The sequence below is a fragment of the Perca fluviatilis genome, chromosome 15 (genome assembly GCF_010015445.1).
Source record: "Perca fluviatilis chromosome 15, GENO_Pfluv_1.0, whole genome shotgun sequence".
NCBI classification, from domain to species: Eukaryota; Metazoa; Chordata; class Actinopteri; order Perciformes; family Percidae; genus Perca; species Perca fluviatilis.
The window spans coordinates 7,718,513-7,727,516 of NC_053126.1; the positions used below are offsets into that span (position 1 = coordinate 7,718,513).

Genomic DNA, 9,004 nt, shown 5'->3' on the forward strand with positions numbered 1-9,004 from the left:
TCCTCACAAATCGACCGGAGTTTAGAATGCCATCACTTGGCCGGGTTGGCTCAGTGGGTAGAGCAGGCGCACATATACTTAGAGGTTTCTGCCTAGACATAGAGGTCCAGGGTGCGAATCTCACCTGTGACGATTTCCTGCATGTCTTCCCCTTCTCTCTCTCTCCCCTTTCTTACCCAGCTGTCCCGTCAAAATAAAGGCGGAAAAGCCCAAAGAATAATCTTTAAAATTCCATCACAAAGAAAGCAGAAAGAGTGAAATCCGGCGGAATTTCTGGCGGCAACGGAGCAATCCCGGAAGTGGAACGTCGTGGATATAGACTGTATATGTATTAAATAGTGCATTAATTTACCTAGGTAACGAACTACGGAGGGTGAATGAGAACAGCCTGCAAACGTTTGTGGACTTGGCTCCTTAGTTTAAGTGAAGGTAAATCTTAATGCTCCGGAGTACAATTATATTATGCAACAGTGTGCAATGCCCCTGTGCATTGTCATGTTGCATGCCATTACGGAATTGTTTTTATTTAGGTTTAGTGTGGTAGGCCTTTTGGGGGCCAACCCCATTCCAGAACAGTGGAGGCTGCTGTAGCAGCACATTATTTCCCATGCTGTTTGAATCACTTGTTAAAAAGTCCCATCCGTCATCTAGCCATACAACTGTCCTGGGATTTCGTGATAGGTGCTATATAAATACAAGTCGTTATTATTATTATTATTATTATTTTTATTATAATTATTCAGTAGACAAACTATTTAGTCAACCACTTTGATAGTTATGTAATGTGTTCACTTAGTTTTGGATATGATTGCTTATTTGACTACTGCTCATTATAAGCCTTGTTTACTGACTTTTGACCTTTGTAAACTTTAACCAGCTGTGTCTGGGGAACCCGGGATGTTAATCAGTCTTTTCCTGCCCCTTCTCCACTGTCTCATTGCTGTACTGCATGTCTGCAAAGTTACACAAAGACTAATTAACAGAAATAATTCAGATTCTAAATAATTCAACTTTGGGTCTTCATTTATTTTTCTGTCCCCTCTCTGCCATCATTCTCCTTCTATTATTCCTATTTATCTCGGCTAATTTCATCCCCCAGGTTCTGTATCCTTCCATCCTTTCTCTTTCAAGATTTTAACTCTCAAATGAGATTCTGCCATTTGAAAAAACGGACACCAAGGAACAGAAACTGAATGCAAATGTGCTGTTGAAGTTAGGAACTGTCTACAGGCCTTTGCATACAAAGTGACAACAATGTTCAGCAGGATTATAAATGTTATTTGTAAGGAATAGAAGACAGTTTTGAGTTGTTCTTGTGGTTACATACTATTTAAAACTGAGAAATACTTTTATTAAATAATATATCTTATTTTCTTTTTTGTTATTACTCACTTTACACTTTGGCAGGCCATTCTCAACACCTGCGTCACACTGATCTTTTCAGGGAACATCCTCTGCTGCACAAATTTTTATTTTTTTATTTCTAGCACTAGCAACTTATCTTGGTTTGTTCCAAATAAACACAGAATTTGATATTTAGCCTGAGCACAGATAGACGAGGAACAGAAACTAAGGGACATCGACAGAATATCGGCATCTTAATGTCCCAGGTATGACATCACAGTGCCACAGTGTCTGACTGACAGTTGACCTATGGGATATGTAGTTTTGAAGCAAAGAGGATGTCGCTCCAATTATTTTTCCATACTTAAAGCAAAAAAAAAAGGTGTATGGAGCTTTCCAAAGTCTGCCAAAATAAACCAAGTGACGTCATCAATTTGGCTTGGGCTGAGAGACTTTTCACAGAATTGTGGCATTTGAAAAATATCAGGCAAGGAACTTCTAACGGAAAACGCTATCAAGACTCATTATGGGAAGTAATGGACCCAGTGTTTTTGGAGCTTGAACAATACTAGGAACTAAATGTCAGGATATCTCAACCTCTGCAGCTTCTATTTAATCCTGACTTCCCCAAACTTTGCTGGAGTGTCCCTTGAAGTAACCTGAACTATGACCCATCTCCTCTGACATTCTTCTCCTTTGTGAGCTCATTCCTCTATCCATTTTTCTCCCAGCCATTCCCTCATTCAATTTCTCTCCCTCTCTCCCGGGCCCCAGCCATCTGCTCTGTGTGCCCTGACGTGTGCATGAGCACCCACGAGAAGCCCAGTGGAAGTAATCGTCTGCTACCACTCAGGCTTCAACATGTTGCCCACTGCACATACCTCTTTAGCTCCCTATTGTGTGTGTGTGTGTGTGTGTGTGTGTGTGAGAGAGAGAGAGAGAGAAACAAAGATAGTGAGATCGACAAAGTAAGAAATGAGAACACTAGAGTTCTCTTATATAATGGGTGTGAACAGTCTCTCTCTCTCTCTCTCTCTCTCTCTCTCTCTCTCTCTCTCTCTCTCTCTCTCTCTCTCTCTCTCTCTCTCTCTCTCTCTCTCTCTCTCTCTCTCTCTCTCTCTCTCTCTCTCTCTCTCTCTCTCTCTCTCTCTCTCTCTCTCTCTGCACCTGATGCCCACTACACACACATATGCCTCCCTGCTCGAATGGAATATTACACTCGATGCTACAGTATGTCTCATCGCTCGTTTATTTTCAGTTATTTGGGTGCTAATTGCATCAGTCAGTTTCTGCTTCATTAGCATGCAGGAGGCCAACGTTTGAACATTGTCTCTCTTTCAGAATTTCAATTTGCTTGACTGGCATGACACGTAAGTATGTGTATGTTTCCCAAAATATTTAAAGGAAAATGGTGGACAAAGAAAAAAGGAACGATTATAATAATAAACAAATTAGATATCGTCATCCAGGGTGGTTAGATGTAGGTTGACACGTTATTTGTTGGCTGTGTGGCAGCAGGCAACAAAGTGAGCTTCTAAAGTACTGCAGTGTTGCCCAACAGGAAAGGAGTATCGTCTCTGAAGGCCAGAGTCAGAGCTACAATGCTGATGACTTTGAACCACGCCAGCGCGATGTGTTCGGTTCTTGATGGTGACCTGATTTTAACCCTTTACATTTCTTTTTAAAGGAAGTATCCTCTGACTGACTAACTTCAAAACTAAGTTCATAGTGTATTCATCTATAAGCAAATAAAGGTGTATTCAAAAGCAATCACATCTACCACTCTCTCTCTCTCACACACACACACACACACACACACACACACACACACACACACATACACACACAATCTCACTCTTCCAATTTGATCTCCTCATTGCTTCTTTCTACACCTTTTTTCCTGTTCTTCTGTTGTATAATGGGCAGATATCAGAATCAGCTTTGATGGCTAGGTAGGCTAAGTTTGGGCACATACAAGGAATTTGACTCTTTGCTCTCACAGTACATACACCAGCTAAAACTAGGACAGCAAAGCTGAAAAAGGCAATTTACATCTCCTCTCCCACCCCTCTGAAGGAATGCAACAATACTTCTTAAATGCATACAAGCACACACACACACAAACACTCTTGTTGAATAGTAAAAGCAGGCAAACTATAAGGTAGAATGGATAAAGTCTACAGTTGCAGTAGAGCTCCCAATCTACATGTGGGGAGGTATTGGGTTAATTAATTATTTCGTTTTGCTATCATAGAAATATGGATTGTCCTTCCATGGGCTGCAGAGAGAGAGAGAGAGAGAGAGAGAGAGAGAGAGATTTTCTGAAACTGCGCTTCAACAACGTGACTGGATCCACAGAACAGGAGAGGGGGACAGGGGTAGGAGAGATGTACATTCATTTGGATCTCCCCGTTATGGTCAATGGGGACCAACACAATACAAGTGCGACCCCTACTGGTACAACGTTGGCCTGCCTCCTTCACTCTTGGCCAAGACGCTCCTCATATAGAAAGATTTTTTTATTTGATCTTAAAGACCAAAGCCCGTGATCCCTTTCTGTCACGTTTCGGGAGGGCACAGAGGCCTGTGCAAGAGTTTGATCCTATAATGCCATTATAACTTAGAAAACATGCGGTGCGTTGTTAGCGATCTCCCTAATCTAACGCGGACTGTTCGTCCTGGTATGGGATGGAGAAGAGCTGGAAGTTGTGCCAACCGGCTGCGCGACCAAAAAACCCCGCACTGTGTGAACCAACCTCTGGATAAAATCACCAGAAAGCACAGCCATCCTTCGGTTTTTGTGTGACGTGGGCTCTGCGTTAAACTCCACTTATTTAGGTAAAACCGGGTTCGCAGCTAAACCGGGTTGTTGGCTATACTGCATGGGGGTGTTGGGTGCATGTGCCCAAGTACCAAAGGCATGAACGTTTCTTTGAATTTCACTGTCAGTTTATATGGGTGTCCAGGAATTCATGGTAAACGGATACATGTGTTCAGCTTATTTTGACCGGCTGAGATATGATGTATAAAGATATGCTCTTTGAAGCAGCCTGCGCTCCGATCACTGCGCCAGCGTTATGAATTATGAGGAAATTATAACATTTGACGTACGAGCTGAGAGAAGATCATTAAATTGTCTCAGGTGGCATCTCATACTGCGTGCCTCGCATCGTTTAAATCCCAGTTGGTCGTGTTTTAAGGAAAGCTGTGCTCTCCGTGGTGTGGGTGCCGCACTTTGGATAAGGGACGCCTGTGGGCAAAAGCCGCACGGCGCCCGCTGATCAAGGAAAGGGGGGGGGGGTGTTGGAGAGACAGAGACGGTGCATGATCATCACAAGCCGAATTCAGGGGGAAATAACAGACACGACCAAGTACTTACAGCATCTCCCTTCCACAGAGCTCCAAAATAGTGATGTGAGATGACATTGCAACAGTCCCCTCTCTCCTCTGAGAAACCATGCAGCCTGCGATATGGGATCACACTCACAAACACTGCACAAGAAGAAAAAATAAATAAAAATCACGGAATCTCTGGCAATTAATTATTTCCACCGTGTCCAAAAAAAAAAACTGAATGAAATCCCCTTGTTTTAGTACTTCGCGGGCACGCAGCTGCGAATAAAATCACTGTTGTTGTAATCCAATCTTCATTGTGTGTGCGCCTATACCGCTGATTCTCCACTGCAATCTCTGCTCGCCCCGCGCATTGTGGGGGCTCAACCTGCCTCCGTGTGTTTAGAGCTCCCGGTATCCCGTTATTCCTGTCCCGGGCGAGGAGAGGAAGAGGCAGGTGAGCAGCCGCCGGACGCACACATAGACGCACATGCACGTTGACTACTACAGTAGAAGATCCGGGAGCATGCAAACCGTGCATGGGACCCGCTCCCAAAGTCTCTCTCTCTCTCTCTCTCTCTCGTCGTGCACGTGTAGCCTATGTGTGTGTGAGAGAGGGAGCTTGTACGCGTGTGCCGAATGCGCACGCGTGCGTGTGATTTCGCGTTTTGTCTATGTGTATGCCTGCGTGCTTCTGCAGAGGCAGGGGCAGCTGGATAGATAGACGGACGTCGGTCTGTCGCACTCGCTCTCTCTCTCTCTCTCTCTCTCTCTCTCTTTCCTCTGCGCTAAAGCTCCTTCGGGGAGTAGCTCAGTCAGAGAGAGACTGATACAGGCAGAGTTGGGATGAATCGCAAATGATAATGATTCAGACAGCAGTTTTTATCCTCCTCTATCAGACATCTCATTTTGGTCAAGAACAGCCTACACCCCTCTCTTTGCCAACAACTGTCTCCCTCCGTTCACGCCTTTTGCGATTACCTACACAGTCAATCCATCCGGAAAACTTCGGAGCACATACAGTATGTGGATATAAAAGTAGGCCATAACCAGTGGTGCAAAAAAAAAAAAAGAAAGATACACTATTAATAAATGGCTGATGAAAGTCAACTGCTCCGAACTTCGTCAGCCTGATGAGTTTAAATGTAGCCTAGCCACACACACACACACACACACACACACACACACACAGAGGGAGAGGGAGAGGGAGAGGGAGAGAGAGAGAGAGAGAGAGAGAGAAACAACTTCTGCATGTGAATGCATGAAGACCAATATACATAGAACCAGTGCAACAGTGTTATGTTGAGCTAGGCCTAATTAAAAAATAAATAAACAGGAATTGTTGGAAACAAATGGATTTCATGTTTCACTATGCCGTGAAATCTTCATTGTTAAAATGTAAAATGTAAGAGGACATGTGGGCTACGTGCGACCCTCCGCCACAGTTTTCTGCGTTGTTGCCTACAGAACGTTTCGTTCATTAGTCACATGTTTAGTTAGCAAAGTAACCTTACTGTTGAGCAGGTTGCGTAACGGGTTAACTTGTACTGCTTCCGACCTGGAAACAGAGGATACAAAGTTTTGATTCCTGCTCCGAATACTCACTACAATCCGCCATAATGCTACCATCATGGTCAAATCACAGAACTCGGAATAATTCTGCTTTATGGTTTTCTCCGGCGATTTAGTAGGCAAAGGACGACAAATCCGGAGCCTTAGTCCCTGTAAAAATGCTGGATCCTTTGCAACCAATAGGCATTTTTAGTTGGACCCTCCAAATGTAGGCTACTGTGGGCAACAGCTAGGTTACATGTCAAACTTTCCACCCCCATAGAGTGAACTGTCCTTATATGTAAAATTGGAGTTCCTCTTTAAGGTACAGTAAGTGGGAATGCATGGACATTGATAGCATTAAATCACACAAGTTAATTAGAAAGATGAGCTTAGGGCCCCACCTATAGCCTATACTGTATGTAAGATGGTAAGGGTTTCATGAAATGTCAGGCCAAATGTCAGATGCCGCTTCCACTCAACTTCCTCATCAGAAAATATATGACACATCTATCTATCTATCTATCTATCTATCTATCTATCTATCTATCTATCTATCTATCTATCTATCCACCTATCTATACTGCATTTAGCATCTTGGCAGGCTCAGCAGAAGTGGATTTCTATCTCTCCATGTCTTGAAAGCAGTCATGTAAATTTCCACATCTATCCCTGCACAATCTCTCTCTCTCTCTCTCTCTCTCTCTCTCTCTCTCTCTCTCAAGAGAGGAGCACAGAGCACCAGAAAAAGCCAGAGACAGGAGATGAGAGACAGAGGGAGGGGGTGTGACATGCAGTAATACAGGCTTCACAAATGGGTATATAGTCACAATTCACACCTGACTGAGCAAACGCCTATCAAACGATTAGAGAAAAGAAGGCAGCGTGTGGGTGCATGCGAGTGTGTGTGCATGTGTTTGGGTACTGGTCACTGGCTCTTTTTCAGTGTGTGTGTGTGTGTGTGTGTGTATGTATGTACTATATATCTATGCTATTACTGTACAAAAAAAGAACTGAAGTAATCCTACAGTGACAGGCCAACAAAGTCCACAGCAAACCTGAAAGTAGCAAGGACGTGATACAAATGTCACAGAATGCCATTGTGACATTAGAAATGCCATAAGGCTTAGCCAGGTTACTATGAGCTCATTATTGGGGTATCACAAACACATTATAGTATATGCCTACGGGAATGTTACTGTGATACCAGTGAAGTGTCATACAGTAGTGTTGACTTGGCATATAAAAATGGGGGATTAGAAATGCTGCAGTGAGCTAAAATCAAGAACAACAAAGCATCGCATCATATATTCACATAACAGATATATTCCCTCTCCTCATAGGAATATAATAATAGTCTCTTGGCTTTACATTTTCTACTGTACAGCGTCTTTGTAGCCTATTGTGCAACCTTCCCACAGTCCATTGCAGTCCGCCTGCTCAGAAAATCTTTCAGTATTGATTTGACACATATCTAGAGATGCAATAGCCTACATTTGACCAGTGACCTGTTTGTAATTTTGACTTATTAGTCAGTAAGCTGGAGGGTATACAGAATGTAGACTCTGTTGGTCCCCCTCATCTTTAAAATCCATTAGCCAAAGAGGGACATACCTCCGCATTTCGCCCTCTTACACCTATTGGCACCGTGACGAATGCCAGGGGGAGATTACTCGCCAGGGAAGCGAAAAAGATAAATTAAAGTAAAATGACAACACAACAGGCAACGCAACAAGACCAAAGTTAATATTGGAGTGGCTAGAACAGCTGCGTGTAAACGATGGAGAGAGCTAATTTCGGGTTCGGCCACCGTAGGAGGAAGGGCTAGAAAGTAATATTCTGTTGGTTGTCATATACAATTTCACCGCTAGATGGGAGAAATTCTTACACAATGTAGCTTTAAAGATAATGTTAATGGCCTTTCTATTGCGAGGTAACAGGTAGAGTGATAGGTACAGTAGTAAGCGACCCAAGCAAGTGTAACAGTATTACAGAGAACAAAAGGTTGTTTATGTCACGATTTCAGCAGGTGGACCCAAATGCAACACTCTTCCAGGTAGAAGTGCAGAACAAACACACTTTATTTTGACTCAACAACCACAAACTCACAACTACAAACGAACAGGACTCTCACAGGACAAACAGAGAGACGAACCGACAAGAGACAAAGGAACACAGGGGTGTAGAAATACACAGACCAATAAACAGAAAGACAGGGGATTGGACAAGACAGTAACGAGCAACAGGTGAGAGTAGAAACGGAGGGAAACTAACGAGACAATTGGGAACAGGTGAGAACAGAACTGGAGGGAAACTAACAAGAGAGGAAGTGCAGACCATATAAGGGGATGGGCGGAGACAAAGACAGATGACAGACAGGTAACCACAGAACACAGGGAACACAGCAACAAGCAAAAATCACAACAAAATACACAAAAAGGCCACAGGAGTGTCAGTCACAGACGGATCCTGACAGTTTATTTGTCAGAAATACAATATTTAAACCACAGATGGTTTGATACAATCAGTGTACCACATGCTCATTTTTGCATCTATGTTAAAGTTGCTAATCCAGGTCAGGGTTGCATAGACAGCTAACCTGACTCCACCAGATGGATTGCTTCGCATTTGCTCGGCATATCCATCTGGGAACTTTCTGTTGGAGAACTTTTGGGAAGGGGCGAAAATACTGGTTAGCTGGATAAACCATCTGTCTATCACCACCTATGTTGGTGATAGACGGGCCAAATCAACCAATCAGATCAAACTCTTGTCG

General features: G+C 43.3%; 1 protein-coding gene across 1 annotated transcript in view; it reads right to left on the reverse strand.

The window, feature by feature from the left end:
* The window catches only part of grin2aa (glutamate receptor, ionotropic, N-methyl D-aspartate 2A, a), a 154,089-nt gene extending 148,687 nt beyond the window's left edge, over positions 1-5,402 (reverse strand). The window contains exon 1 of the mRNA XM_039824234.1: positions 4,724-5,402. The gene's annotated coding sequence lies outside the window, so the exon portion shown is untranslated. The remainder of the gene's footprint in view (positions 1-4,723) is intronic.
* Between the last annotated feature and the right edge of the window lie 3,602 nt (positions 5,403-9,004).